This window comes from Amblyomma maculatum, chromosome 8 (genome assembly GCF_055883805.1).
Source record: "Amblyomma maculatum isolate TAMU_Amacu chromosome 8, ASM5588380v1, whole genome shotgun sequence".
Taxonomy (NCBI): Eukaryota; Metazoa; Arthropoda; class Arachnida; order Ixodida; family Ixodidae; genus Amblyomma; species Amblyomma maculatum.
Window position 1 is genome coordinate 114248401 of NC_139351.1, and position 15582 is coordinate 114263982.

General features: G+C 46.7%; 1 protein-coding gene across 2 annotated transcripts in view; it reads right to left on the reverse strand.

Moving 5' to 3' along the window:
* LOC146182234 (alpha-scruin-like) overlaps positions 1–13569 on the reverse strand; it is a 138851-nt gene extending 125282 nt beyond the window's left edge. For both annotated transcript variants that reach the window (XM_084575983.1, XM_084575982.1), the window contains exon 1: positions 13231–13569. The gene's annotated coding sequence lies outside the window, so the exon portion shown is untranslated. The remainder of the gene's footprint in view (positions 1–13230) is intronic.
* Positions 13570–15582: the final 2013 nt, after the last annotated feature.

A 15582-nucleotide genomic window follows, 5' to 3' on the forward strand; every position in this document is an offset into this window, starting at 1 on the left:
AATACACATTTCGTCTAGAGTGGCGTCCTTTTCTTTGTATTTTTCGGTAAGCAATAAAGCGGACAGCTCATAAACATAATTTTCACTCTAAGACTTTTTCGAACAAGCGACGGGAGGTCTGAGAACCCCGTCAAGAATAAAGTATTTTGAAGAAATTGCAACCTGAGAGCCCATTACTCATGAGGGAAAAACAGCACGCTTTGCAGCAATGACTCGACTGGCCGCGGTCAAATTTGAGCGAAAAATTATGTTCCTAATATATAATTCTCGTCTACTTCTTTAATGCGCTTTTTTTCTGTCATGCGACCAGCTGAACGGCAAGCAGCTTTAGTTTTCATGTATTTTCTTTTTTAGCACAAAAGAGCGATTGAGTAATGGCAATCAAATATTTCATAAGCAACAAGGAAATCGCAAAGGATCACTTCTGCATTTTCAACTCCAACCCACTTTGCGTAAAGATTTTCAAGGATCTGGTAACAAAAAGATGAGGGCGTGCACGATTTCTTGTAACTTACGTGCGTGACTGTGCACAAGTCTTTGTTAGAAAAACTGGTCATATAACTGCACTATGTAGACATTTTCATGGTATAGGAACATGGACCTGATGACCTAAACGAGTTTGTCTCGTACCTTAATTCCTTTCACTTTAGCATTAAACTTACCTACCACTAATAATAATAACAATAATTGGTTCACAGGAAGTGAAAGGCGCAGTATCTGTCACACTAGTGTCTGTGGACACCTGAACCGCGCATAAGGGAAGGGCGGAAGGTGGGAGTTAAAGTGGAAAGAGAAATACGTCAACAATTCATCATCACTGCATTACAACCAACTTCCTATTTTCCCTCCTAATTCTCCTCCCTTGATGCGATTTTTCTTTGCATTAATTTTCTCCAGGTTTAAAATACAGAGATGACCTGCCGGTAGACATAAATTAATTGCGCGCCATCTCGATCCGGAGATGTTCAACATAACACAAACATGCCTCATCACAGCCCCCTTGAGTGTCAGCTTTAACAAAAGGCCACAGGCTGTATGCTCTGGTTTTCACTCGTACAGTAGAGCTCTTACGTCATCCGTACACTGGTTGCGAAAGGCGAATACGAGTGTTCTCCTTACCTAACAACGATTAATATATGGAGAGGCTGCCTAAGCGTTCCACTATAAGACTAGAATGGAAAGGATGTAGCCTATTTGTACTACATGCGTAATTCGAGCACGGATAGCAACACATCCTCTACAGCGCCCTCACCTTTTCCAATATGTTCCTCGCGCCTTAAGTCCGTATGGTCAACGTTGCCTTTAAGCAGCCAACGCAGGCGCGTGTTTCTGGTTATGACATACTATACCAACCTATGTCTTAGGCATTAAAAAAAGCGCCTGGTACAACCTAAGGTACAAGGAGTCTGTGCAAGCTTGCACGAACTGGTGTAAAATTCCCAAAAGCGACGCTACCCTCTACGCACTGCGCAACTTTTCGGAGAACAGTAGGGACCAAATCACCCAGAAAATTTGCCTAGGCAGCACCGTACGAAAACTCTGCCCCAACAGTGTCGTTCAAAAACGCCATCCCGTACGTCATGGTCACGCCAGCCCAGTGCGCGAAAGGAGGAGAGCAACATCGAACAAAAGGCGTAGAATTTGCTTGTGTACGTGAAAAGCACAATAAGGCAGAAAGAAAAAACACCGTGGACCATCGTAAAAACCATGGCTTCTTCTAAGCCGAATCGGCGTAGTTCGAACCCGTTACGGACGCATCATTAAACCCTTTCCTCGCTACAAAAGACGTCAAGGTTCAGTCGTTGGCTGCACGCGTGTTGTTGCTACGACCCTCCCGTAGGAACTGCAACTCTGGCGTCGCTCCGACGCGGGGGCAAGTGGACCCGCGTCGCCAGGTTGGCGGGCGCCAAGGGTGTCGCCTAATCCTCCCTCGAAAGACTCCCTCAGCTTGCACGAGAAACCAAATAAGTTCGCGAGCGACTGGCTGACGCCGAACTGTCAGGTGACTTTTTGTTTTATTTTTATGATATTTTAGTTACTGGTCTTATTTTGAACGCGCTGTGCTGTGCGCCATTTGATATGCATAATCTCAGAAGAAAGAAACTAGGAAAACAAAAGCCGTCATTTCGGTCATATAAAGACAATGGATGAATATTATGCCAGAAGCAGGATGTTAGAGAGTATCTAAAGAAGAATCACACATACAACCAAAGTGTAGGTAGAAAGAAATCATCATCATCATCATCAACAACAATATCATCGTCATCATCATCATCAGCCTGACTATACCCACTGCAGGGCGAAGGCCTCTCCCATATTTCTCCAGTTAACCCGGTTCTGTGCTAGCTGCATCCACTTGACCCCTGCGAACTTCTTAACCTCATCCGCCCACCTAACTTTCTGCCGTCCCTGCTACGCTTTCCTTCCCATGGAATCCAGTTTGTTACCCTAAGCGACCATCGGTTATCCTCTCTTCGCACTACATGTCCTGCCCATGCCCATTTCTTCTTCCAATACTGCCCCTCAAATAATACAAACATTAAGGCTGGATGCAGTCTTCACTCAGACTGATAAACGAACCGCGCGCAGAAGCCGACAACCAAAACCCTCTGTCTGCAAACACAAGTCGCTTTCGGGACGCCTGCGTGCGTCGTCTGCGCTCGAATAAAACGTCGTCTGCGCCATCGTCTGCTACAGTGGGTCGTTCTAATTTGTTCGCTTATCATGACGCCTTAGACGTGCTCTTTGAATGTAGTTTTCTCGAGACTGCATACCTCAAACAACTGCTACCCTGCGAACTTCTTAACCTCATCCGCCCACCTAACTTTCTGCCGCCCCCTGCTACGCTTTCCTTCCCTTGGAATCCAGTTTGTTACCCTAAGCGACCATCGGTTATCCTTTCTCCGCACTACATGTCCTGCCCATGCCCATTTCTTTTGCAAACAACTAAGTGAAAACAACTAAGGTAGAAAAACGCGGGGCGCGTTGCAAGCAGTCGGTTAACCAGAACCAGAACCAGAGCAAGAAATCTTCACACATTTAATTCTACTATGACATCACTATCAATGTCACAGTGAGAAGTGGAAGAAGAAGCTACTATTCTACAGAAGCACCACTTGCAAGGCAACCTCCGCACCACGCCTTCTAATAACGTAGCAGCTCACTCACTTTAGCCTACCTTCAACCACGAGAAAAATTCTGCCCCATGTTTGATGGGTTGATAACAGCATAAGGGACAAGGTAATCATAGAGGGTAAATCCAGTTATCATGGCTTTCTCGTGTCATATCTCTGACCGGACTGATCCTTTTTTTCTTTTTTTTGCAATGCCAGTTTGCAATGCCAGTTGAAGTAAAAATGAATGATACTTCATTCTTTCCTTCATAGACTAAGTAAATATCGCTGTACACTTAAAGAAGCGCAAAGAAAAAAAATTAGAGGCACACAAGGTTGCTTACTGGCACGAACGCAATAGCATTACATTTAGGCAGGTGAAAGGTTTTCGGGTGAGGTTCTCCACATGTGATTTTGACTGCTGGTATTGTACTCGCTGTGTGCGTTTGCATATCCCACGTAGGCTTACATGCTTCACGCGGCATCTGGGAGCCTCATTCGCTGGAACCGCGACATGAAAGCGTGAAATTCGAAGTGTATATGTCGTCGGAACGCTTTGCGACAAACTGTCGCAGTAAATTTTTTGCACCAAAGTTTGCAGAACTGGCGCCACATGTAGATCGGTGAGTGGCGAGTATACATATACAGACGAACGACATGTGCATACATATAGTTACGGACTACAAGGAAGGAGAAGCGGGCAGTGGCACAGGCAGGAGCGCTCGCGCTAGGCCCGCGAACATTAATTAAACGTCATCTACCATCGTCATCGGTCATGTTCTGTCTCCTGTCTTCATCGGCTTGCCGCTTCGTAACATTTGGTTGGAGGTGCGGCGTATGGCATCCCCATCCTCGCCTTGGAGCATCGACGCCATCTTCAAGCAGGGACCATCACCGAGGGCCCAGGGACATCGCCGAGCAGCTTCGCCCCAGCCATTCAAGCCCAGACCTGAACAATACCACCGCCCAGCCCCCAGCCCGGACCTGAAGACAAGGAGACAGACATACCGATCAGAACCGAGATGAAGGACCCGAAAGACCCGACTGACCCGAAGGAACAGATGGACACGAACACGCAACCCCCGCCCAAGCTGCCCGACGTGACCTCGAGCCATCGGTCCCATGGACTCTGGTGACGGATGGTTGACAGCTCCAAGGGAGGCGGATCACCCACGCATCAGACATCGTACCGGCAAGCCGTTCTATTCTTCCTTCTTCCTCTTCTTCTTCAAGCATCCAAACACGCCCATCATCATGCCATAAAATGATTAACATCGCTAAACTTCCTCGTCCACGATCGGGACGATCGCTCGGTGGCCCCGGGTCATGTTACGGACTACAAGGAAGAAGAAGCGGGCAGTGGCGCGGGCAGGAGCGCTCGCGCTAGGCCCGCGAACATTCATTAAACGTCATCTACCATCGTCATCGGTCATGTTCTGTCTCCTGTCTTCATCGGCTTGCCGCTTCGTAACACTATACAGACGAACGACATGTGGGAGGAGGTGAATGGTGGCTGTTCCTGACCCTACGGGGCTGTGACGGTAGGTCAACGCCACTTGCGGCGGGGGCTAGCTAGCCACCGAATTTTTATCTGTTGTAGGCCGTCATTTCACCCGCCACCGCTTAGGTGGTCGACGACGGCTGTTGCGGCAAACGTCTTTATCTCCCTCTTCTTTTTCTTTTCTTCTCTACTTTCTCTCTTCTGTCCGCACAAGGCAGCGGAGGTGGCTCAGCTACAGAGCCAGTAGCAGGCCTGTGCGTTTTATCTTCCTTCTTCCTACAGCCACAACAACGACGACATGTGTAGGACTACTTGAAGTGACAGGGCCTCAATCGCGGATAGGTCTCGATGCATCCAAGTGATGCATCGTGGGTGAACGGCTTGCTGTATGCGTCATACAGCCACTTGTTGACGTCATCGAATTTTCTTGCTCCGTACCTTCCAATGAAAAATTTTCTATAGCCACCTGTCAGATACGAACGTCACTGTCCTTTCGCGCAATGGGAGAAGTAATGCTTTCGCAGGCCTGCATAATGTGTTGCGTCTGCGGTTGTCAGCACGCCCTCAAAGGCATAGCGACCGACATGTGCAAACACCGAAGAATCTGCCTACTCCCCGTTACTCCCATGCATGGCCATGAGCTTTCCTAGCCAATAAAGGACACTGAACTCAACTCTCCACCATTCGTTTACTGACCCCCCATACAGACACGATACGACGTCCTTAAATGCTGTTCCATACGGTTATTTCCTCTCTCCCAAAATGTGCTTCTTGAGCCCACTGTTATTCCATTATGTGTGGTAGAGTGAGATCAAGCCTCGCTACGACGGATAGGAAATGTGTACCATGTCACCACAATAGATCTTAACACATGTCCTAATATCCCACGGCCACCGCTGACATGTATGTCCGCCACCTGCTGTGAACGTGTCCTGGAACCGGGGCTTCAGTTAGAGGACGACTACGAGAAGTTCGAATAACGGTTACTTTTCCATCGCATTCAATACTTGGGTACAGTTTGCAATAAATCACGTGCCGTGTCCCCATTGTCTTTCCTCCACTTAATTTCCCATCCCACCTTGTGCAATACCTGCAATCACTGTTTTGAATACTGCAATATGTGGCCACTATACCCTTTGTTTATCCGACATTCGTTTGCGGATTCCGACTCTACCTGTACCGTGCGAACATTACTTGGAGACGTTTCAATTAACGATCGTGTACTCTTCTTCGACAACAACTGTGTAACAATCTTCAAGGAACCGCTAAAGAGATGAAGACGGCACTGTTAAGGCTCATAATCTACTTAGCTTTTAATGCCACCTCCACGGCCATGAATGATTGACTGCCAGCCTGAGCAGGTAATCTTACACTGTGGCTAACTTAGAAAAACTGATCCGTGCAGTCTTTTCAGAAAGTCGTGCAAAGCGCACATTGGATTAGGAGAATGCATGAAGAACGGCCTATGTACAGCGGGACGCGGACTTGCACTTCGGAATCGCGCAATTTTCCGGGTGCCAAATTGAGTAAAACGCAGAAGGAAATAAAGTACGAAACGTAACATGCTTCGAGGACGAGAAAAAAAATGGTATGAAAGAAAGTTGGGGAAAGCTTTTTCTGCTTTCATCGCGGAGGTAAGTTACCGAGCTCATCAAGCGAGCCAAACGCAATTAGGGCGGCGCCGGCGGCGCGTTCGACGCGCATCGCACGGTCCGCTAAGCTCGCGCTCAGGATGACCCCTCGCGGACAGGTTATTACGGGAAGTACGAACTGGGCCGCAGCGCTGCCCAGGTGTACCAGTAATAAAGCCCACCCCATCCGACACTGCTCGCGGGACCACGACGGAGAATATTCATCACGTCAAAAAACCTTCCGCTCAAAATCCAACTTGCAGCCCATCGCCGAGTATGGCGTTAAAAGCAAGAAATCATCCGCTGTTTTGCCTGTTTACTTTCTGCCCTTGTGTATAGTTTTGACGCCCCAAGCAGTGGGTCTCAGTTATGGGACAAAATGTGTTCTTACAACGGGAAAGTGTTATCATTAACAGCAACTTTCTGGCAGCTTTTATCGTGTCCTAAATTGGCCCCGACTAATTGGTGCACTGTTAATTTCGCTCGAGTGAATACTCAAAAAGAATTGCAAAACGTTTAGTGAACGTTTCGTAAACCAGTGGGATCAACCGCTGGCCGCTTTAAAAACATTAATGCTCTTATGAGATTTATCGTCGCAAAGCGACTCCAGCGATGAATAGCACGAACTTCCGGGCTAGTTGGTACCGTGGTGCGATCCATTTGTATCAGCAACGCGCACACAATCAGGACAGAAGAGAAGGAGGTTAGAGAGAAGGAGAGGAGCAGGAAAGGAGAAAGAGACGAGAGAGGAAGAGGAAGAAATAGCAGCACTCTGTCCTATCTCCTGCTATTCTTTCCAGATTGTGTACGCGCTGCTAATACAAATGGATCCGGAGATGAAGGACGTCTAGTGGACGTCTCCGGATAACTTCAACCACCTATGGTTATTGAATATCACTGGCATAGCACATCATTTGAGCAATTTTGTCTCGACCGAAAGCTTAAATGGAAGCTTAAGCTTCCGTTTAAAAAGGCATTTATGTTGGCTATTCTAAGCAAACGAGTTTACTTAGGGGATCCAGTAGTCTCGTACAAGCAATCAGTAGCAGGAACCAGCACACGGCTGAAAATGGCGGTAATCAAACAGATTAGGGGGCTGCCTGAAAGCCACTAATTCCACCTGATATTAACTTTAGTTGACAAGGCACCGCCATTACGAGTCTATGAGTGTTTCATTAAATAACTAAAACACGTGACACGTCTGCTCTAGTTAAGCTTTACTCAAGCCTCATTTAAAATTAGGAGGCTTAAGCTTCATTTAAGAGTAGACGTGATAGCGCCTTAAATCCTGATTTTTTTTTTTTCATTCCGCAACTTTTTTTTTTTTTTTTTTTTTGCATTGAGAAACTGGCACAGAGTTTGGCAATAAGCGTTAAACCTCTTTAGTTCGTTTGGTATTTAGGGGGAAACGAAGGCGCAGTATCTGTCTAACTTCACGGATCGGGATACTTACAATGGACGGCGTACAAATGAAGGCGCATATGTCATCGGTTCAAATCCCTCTCGCAAACTAGTTTCCGACGTGACTATCATGTGGATGCTAAATAGGATGTGAAATGGTACGACACCATCCTGGACGCTATGCAACAAACGGTTGCTTTCCAAGTTTCATCCAATTTCACGTGCGTATTTTGCAACCCGTTTTTTTTTTTTTTATTACTTAATTCTGAGTTACGACGACGATACCTTTTCGACCAAACAAGCTGTAAACGCTTCACATAGTAGTGTACGAAATGTCTGTATAAATATATCAAATAAGTTAGTTATGAAAGACATTTACTCTGACGAGTGCCGCAGATTGTGTTGACAGATGTAGCTCTGTATCTGAAAAGAAACGTCGCCTAGATGTGACCCATGTCCAGTACACCTAACATTTAGACCACTGCAAGATCAGGTAAACGTTGAGAGGGGGCGAGGGCGGGTCGAAATATTTCATTATGGAGCGACCCAATGACAAGGAATGGCAGCATGCGTGCAATGACAATAGATTCTTTAGACTTTTCTGCGTCGTACCGGATCTGCACTTTAGCTGGAACCAGTCGAGAGTTTCGTAACAACATAAAAATAAAAGGTTTTCAAAATGTCCACCCAACAGTCCAGCAGTGGCATGTGCTGGTTAAATTTTAAAGCTGCTCGTGTGCTAAGCAAGACGTCGTAGTGGAGGACTCGGGTTAAACTTTGATCGTCTCGAGCTCGTCAGGGTACACCAACATCGCACAGCACACATATTTTTCATGTCTCCATTTCAGCTGCTAAGGCCAGGAGCAATCACGCAACCTTTCGGGTCTGCAACCTAATGAATAGGCAATGATCCACCGTGGCTGGTACCAGAGCAAAATAGCATGCACCATTCCTTATAGACAGCAAAAAGCGCATGTTTCAGCTCTCCACCGTGCATGCTAAGTGTTCAATAATGAGCACAGGCACTCGTGACTTTTTTTGTTGTTGTTTTTTCAGGATTAGGGGGCCCAGTGACAACGCTGATATTACAAGACTCGCAACGTCATTTCGAACCGAACTTTACCCTGAATGACAGCATGAAGTACCCGGTCCGACAAGGGCGGTAAGCCGCCCTGGTCTCTCTATACTTTCGAAAGCAACGCTAAAAATTTTAATACATGGCAACGACCCCCATAAGCCGCTGCGTGCGACGCAGTTATTGCCCCTACGACGATCGCTGTGACAAAGTCACCAAATAAGGTTTCGATCACCGTGTGGGTTAGTATAAGCACATCGACAGCATTTCTTCAACAACAAAAAAATGTACTAGCGACACACCTTTCGCTATACTTCTTCTCCGGGGGTAAGCGGCGTTGACGTCGTAACCAAGACCTATCGCCTTCAGACAGGACCCCTTTTCTAGGGTCAATACTTCGAGGGATTGGTCTCTCGAAGCGCTTGCTGACTGGCTGGAGAAATGAAAGCGTATGTGACGTTCAGCTAGCTCGGTTGCAAAGCGGCTTTAGACCAACTGTGAAAAGAGGGAGGAAGGCGTTTCTACCTAAACGGGCTTGATTTGGCATTTATTTTTTCTGTTGTATAGCCTCTTCCACTGTCACTGAGCGAAGCTAGCAACAAAAAAAAAAAAAAGAAAAAAAAAAGCTCTATAGCGAGCCGCCGATCCTTTCCCTTTTTATCTGGGCGCACCAGTGTCAATCCGACGCGGAGGCCAAGACTCCGCTCCGGAAATAGGGCGTGACGTGAACCGTGTGACTTAATTGTTCATCGATATCGCTTACACAGGCATATTCTTGGGCATTCCCAGTGTGCAACGGCTGCATCACTGGAAGTGGGAATAATAAAAATAAAATCAATAATACCTTCGTTTCCCTTGTTATTTAAAAACCGGGGATCATGCCTAACAATGACGGAATGCAAAAGATAGAGCGCGCCTGGAGAACGGTAAAACAAGTTCGAACGTTTCCTTGCATTTGAAACGAGAGCACATTCATTAAACCACTTCAACTAAACAGATAAAAAACTCAGAGAGCATGGAAGGTTTGGTAGTTACGCCCAAACCTAGCCCGAACAAGCTGTGCCTTATTTTGCAGTGGCTGCGCGATGTTATAGTTAGACGAACCATATTCGCCAATGGCCGTGTTGAAGTATTTTATGAGTTGCACATAACGTGCCGGCTTTGTCAAACGTAGCCAGTAAACGGGATTCAGTCAAACAGCGAAACCTTTACGGCGTCCCTAAAGACCGAAAAGGTCTCGACAGAGCTTAAGGTCTTCTATAAGTGCACTCTACTATACAGCTAGTAAACAAACCCAGTTGCACCAACATTTTAGCGATATTCGGCGGTTGCTGCTTACTTCGCGGCTACGCGCGTCCGCACACACAGACAAATTTTGTGCTTTGAAGCCCATGGCTGCCAGCGCTTACGGACCGTAACTTGGTAGCCTGGTTGTAGGCCAGTTGTTCGGACATAATAATGAGCAGCACCACAGAAAGGACAGGTCAAAGGCAAGGAGACAACACAAGGCGGTACCGCCTTGTTTTGTCTCCTTGACTCTGTTCTGTCTTTTCCGCGCTGTTGTTCCTCACCTTACGGACCACGTAGACTTTGCAGCCACTAATGAGGGGCCGCTTCGATTTTATAACTTCACGGGACACAACGGGCGCGGCATACAATTTCGGTGCAAGCTCACAAAAGTCATCTTTCTGCGCTCAGTCACTTCTCTCATACAGCACATGAAATCGTACAAAACGTTCTTCACGCACTTCGACCCCTTAAGAGCGATAATGCGAAAGCCGTTGGGGCCGGTTCTACAGTACTGTTTATTTGACAGAACACCGCCGATCACACAGTGCAGGACAGCGGCTTCCGGATTCCAGGTGAGTAGCTCCACTCGGCGGTGATGGCGCGTGTGTTGTATTATATACAGTTGGTTTATGAGGTTTAACGTTCTAATGCACTGTAGTAGAAGACTACGGATACCATTAAGAAGATTCCTCTTACACCGCAAGGTATCAGGTTCTTGTCAGTTCACGACCATACGATGCCATATTCTTCTTGGGACCGCACGCTATGTGGCGCAATGCTGTAGATTATCGACATTGTGACACTGGAGCGAGATCTGCGTATGAATACTTTGTTGAGAGTACTGTAAAAATCCACGATGTTTTGAAAGATGCAGACTGTGGTGCTGAAACAGAGTTGGTGTTTAGGAAGCTAGCACAAATGAAAGAACTCCATTTTTCACGGCCGGCAAACGGCCTAGCGAACTTGTAAATATATATGTGATGCAAATTTTGTAATTATGTACATATAGCAATAAAAAAAAAATCATGGTGTTACGTAGTATAGGTTAACACGCTCGGCCGGTGATCGGAGGGGTAGGAGCTCAATTCCAGGAGGAGGATTTTTTTTTTAACCCTTCCGATATACCCCGGAATCTCGCGGACACATCTCGCGAACACATATTGCGGACAGATCTCGCCCACGCAAAATTTTTACGGGTCAAGTAAGGCCTTCAAAAAAAGGGGGAAAAAGGAAGAAAACAAAAAACAAAATAACATTGTTAACTGGCGCGTAAACAGGGGTTGGTAATTGATAAGAGCATCAGTGAGGTGGCGGCTGTCTATGCAAATCCTGCGCAGAGTTCGCTTGGTTCGTTCTGTGGGAATTCACAACCATGCCTAAGTATCATAAGCTGAGAAATGGAGTATGACTTTTTTTTACGCGGGTTCGGGGAAGCGGTGTAACAATTGACATTACAACGCGCAACTCCCGCTGATGGCCGAATACGCAGAGGCATAGCAGTACCACCCACGTGGTAAGCTACGCAGAAAGCGTAGCACGTCGCTTACGCAAGTTGCGCATACGGCGTGACACCCTCATCCATCGCGCTACGACGACTGTACCGACGTGGCGTTAATAGGTTGATTCTAACGGCCGCATGGCACACGGCCGTCCTTATCGCGGTACACCGTCTAGCTGTCTAGCTCCGTTTTCAAGCGGAGTGGAACTGCCCGTGACCTTTCCCTTTTCGTAGCCCGACTCCCGCCGCTACGTCATCACACGCTACTGAGATAAGCCGCAAAGTAAGCGCTTCGCTCCGCTCATAAGTAGACACGCACAAAAATAACCGCAAAGGAAAAGCATCCACCTGCATGCACCATGCGCCGAAAATTAGGGCGAGGCTTGTCAGGGACGTTTCGCCGAGAAAAAAAAAAAAAAAAAAGACGCATTTAACGAGCAGACAATCGCCGGTACGTGCCTCGGGGACGGATGCATGGCAGCCATGCTGGGCACGGAAGGGGGCCATTCTGGAAAATGGCGTAGGCACCTTAGCTCCAACAGTGGGGAGCCATGTGCGGGCCGTGAAAGCTGCTCTACGTCTGTTATCTGATTTTACTTTGCACAGTTCAGACGTGAAGAAAGATGTCACGGGAGAGCAGTTGCTCGTCCTGTTTTCCGCGAGAAGACTAAGGCTTATTGCCTGCTTATTAAGCTCCTAGGAGTTCTTTTCCTCCAAATGTACCGAGAAATATTAGCGCAAAGCGGATCGACCTTGTTCTAAAAAGCTTGCAGAAGTAGCATTGCCAGTAAAAATCTAAACGGCGTGCGCGTATCTTAAAAACAAACATTAAGAGATCGACAGCTTCTGAAAAGCGCGTATCGCTGGCGGCTCCCGCGAAAAGGGCTTAGCGTTTTCAATATTCTGAAGTGTGTTGTGGAGGAAGGTGTTGACGTATCGTTAGAAATAGGGCCAGCGAAGAAGAGAATAAATAGCGTCCCACTTTCTGGAGGCCCTAAACAATACTTAATTTCTTAGCCCACAACCTAAGATATATCGCATATGTCTATATATAGCCGAATAAAACTCGTCTGCCGTAACCGCCCCACACAATTCCTCCGTGGCAAAGGGTTCCGGTGTTAAAGCATTTTCGACAACTTAAATAAAAAGCTAAACACCAGACCAAATGATAAGCTCAACGATTTCGACGCCTGCAGCCTGTTTGGTATGGTAAAGTTTAAAACACTGATTTCGTAAACTGTTAAGTGGAGCACAATACACACGCTGCGTACCATGACCCATTGGTTGCTCACTTTCAAAACTAATTTCTTTCGCGGCTCATATGACGGCCGTTGTTTGCATTACGCGTTAAAATATTCAGCTTCAAAAAAGGCATCCTCTGGAAGTTTCTTCGTTACAAAAATCTAGCAAGTAAAATGTACCTTCTTACACCAAGAAATGCTTTCACAAACTGGCCTCCCAGTGCACCTCGTGTTCCAATGCGCCACTTTTGAAAAGCGCATGTTTATCAAACCACCAAGGCTGACAGGCATAAGCGCCATACGCCACCGCTTGTGGGAAGGGGGGGGGGGGGGGGGGGGGACATAATATTCAGTACGTTAAACTCGGCTATTTACGGTAACCTTTATCAATACTGTGGTATAGGCTCTGCGATTCCGTCGCGTGCGGCGATTCCCCTGTAGATGTGTCCTTATGACTAATAAGAATTTAGTGCCACTCACGGTTTCAGGTCCAGTCGCTGCGGTCGCCAACCAGGTGTTATTACTTCAACCATCCAAACTGCTGTTCCCTTTCACGTAGTCCATGCAACCTATTAGACCTTCCAGTGCATTCTCAGTAGCATTTTTCGGCACAGGCGCAGACGCGCGACCCGTCTGACGACGAAGCGAATACATCTGCGCATAGGCGAGCACCCCGGAAAATGCCACGGTGACGTCACGTGGGCCACAGAACGACCACCAATTTGATAAGACTTTCGACCCGCCGATGCGAATCATGCTGCGTGTCGCACATTTCTTCGTGCTTTTAGTTTTTGTTTTTCTTTCTTTCCTTTTTTTTTTTTTTTTTATTTTCTTTTTTTTTTTTTTTTTTTTGCACCTGTAGCGACGAAGCTGCGTGATATGAACTAGAAGTGAACAGCGAAGAATCCTAGAACATCCAACCGGATGCTTTAATCGGAGCTGCTCGAACAGATAAGCAAAGTGAGGTGGGAAAAACAAGTTGACGCATCCTTTCCCTATAGGCAACCTGCAATGAAGTTTGCTGTGTCGATAACCGCGCCGTAACACATATCCTAGCGAGAAGAGCAAATACTTCTGAGGCCGCTTTTTAGGACGTTTTCACGACACCTGCATGAGCTGATAGAAATCATATCGCACGCTCTGTCGAAGCTTCTCGTGGCGTGTGTCAAATGACTAGGCTACATCGAGCGCCTGGGCAAGGACGTTATCTGTCACACGCGTATCTATAGTGGTGCTGAAAATGCCCAGTCGTTTATCGCGAACCAAGCGGCTAACAGCAGCATTTTTGAGTCACGCTGCGGGACAATTTCAGGGCTACCTAAGCAGTTCCGGTTCCCTATGGTTGACGTGACAGGAATGCCAGCGGCACTTTTAAGGACCATAGAATTAAGTGACGTTGCCAGGAATGGGCGAAGCTGCATAGAGGTAGTCGCACGTTACCTTGGCAATTGCGACGTGTCTGGAACCGTTTCTGAATTGCGTATGCACGCACGCACGCACGTACTATTTCCAGAGCGAGGACCCCAAGCAGAAGGGTTGCGATGCCCCTTTTCACAACCTAATTGAGTGGGCAGAATTATACGTCAGGAGACCCTTTTGAGCATGGGGGGGAATAAGCTCAGCAAACGTGTCCGTCTAAAAACTTTTACTGTAAATCTAAAAACTGAAGCATGCCATTATTAGGTAGTTCAAAAGTAAAAGTTAGCCCACTCAAAGGTTGTGAAAAGGGGCGTCGCAACCCTCTGCTTGGGATCCTCGCTCCGAAAATCGTGCGTGCATGAGATACAAGCTAGCTTTAATAATCAATTGGACAGGATTGTTGAAGCCGGTTTTCCCGAGTCGGTCTTGCTCCCTGTGGCGGAAATGCTCCTGAAGAAGTTGAAGGCTGGCGCTTGCAGAAATGAACCGGCGGGAAATGAGAGGCCTGTAGTGGTACCTTACATCCACAAAGTTACTCACGGCGTGAAGTGGCAAACCGGTTTAAAGTAGCAGTTGTATTCTCAGCCGTTGTAGCAGTTGTAGCTCAGCCGTCGCATAACTAGCGAAAGCCAAAAGATCGGCTGCCAGAAGAGACATGGCCAGCATTTTGTGAAGCGTTCCCCAATCGCTGTCTACGAAATTCCGTTGTCCTGCGGAAAATCCTATATTAGACAGATGTGTGAATGACCGACTTAGGGAACACGCAAGAGATATTGAAAATATTCATGGTGAACGACTTGTTGAGCACTGTAGAGCTTGCACCAATTGTAAAAACCACAGTTCTGCGAAGTTGGGATTCTGGACAGTGGTAGACAACAGACGGGTCGTGAAATTCCGGTTTCTCAAAATAACGGCGCCACATTTCTAAATAGTAAATTCCGGTTTCATACCAAACTCAAGCTTTCATACCAAACATGCGGGCCCGAGCTGTGTTAGTGACACTTCTGTTTTTCTATATGAAGCTGAGCGAAAATTTCTGTGGTGCCTACTGTGATAAGATTGATGCATGGTGTATATTCTTGCCTTGTACGCGTGCGCATCAGCTGGGTGGGCTATATATTTCGTATGCTGTCTTAAACAAATGGAGTAAGCGCGTGTTGTCCTCTTTCTTGTGTTTTGTCCCCGTTGCGCTAAAAATCATTTATTATGTCTGAAAACCAATTAGCTCAACAGTTAACCCTCTTAAAATATATAACACACTTTTTTTTTATTTGTGCAATTTACAGGGCTAGTAATAAAAAAATCACGAAGTTCAGAACTTTTATCGTATCTTTCTCAATGTCTGTGAGCATTGCAAAATCTGACAAGTGCATGCGAACATTTCCTTGCGTAGTGACAGCATCAGAGTCGGAG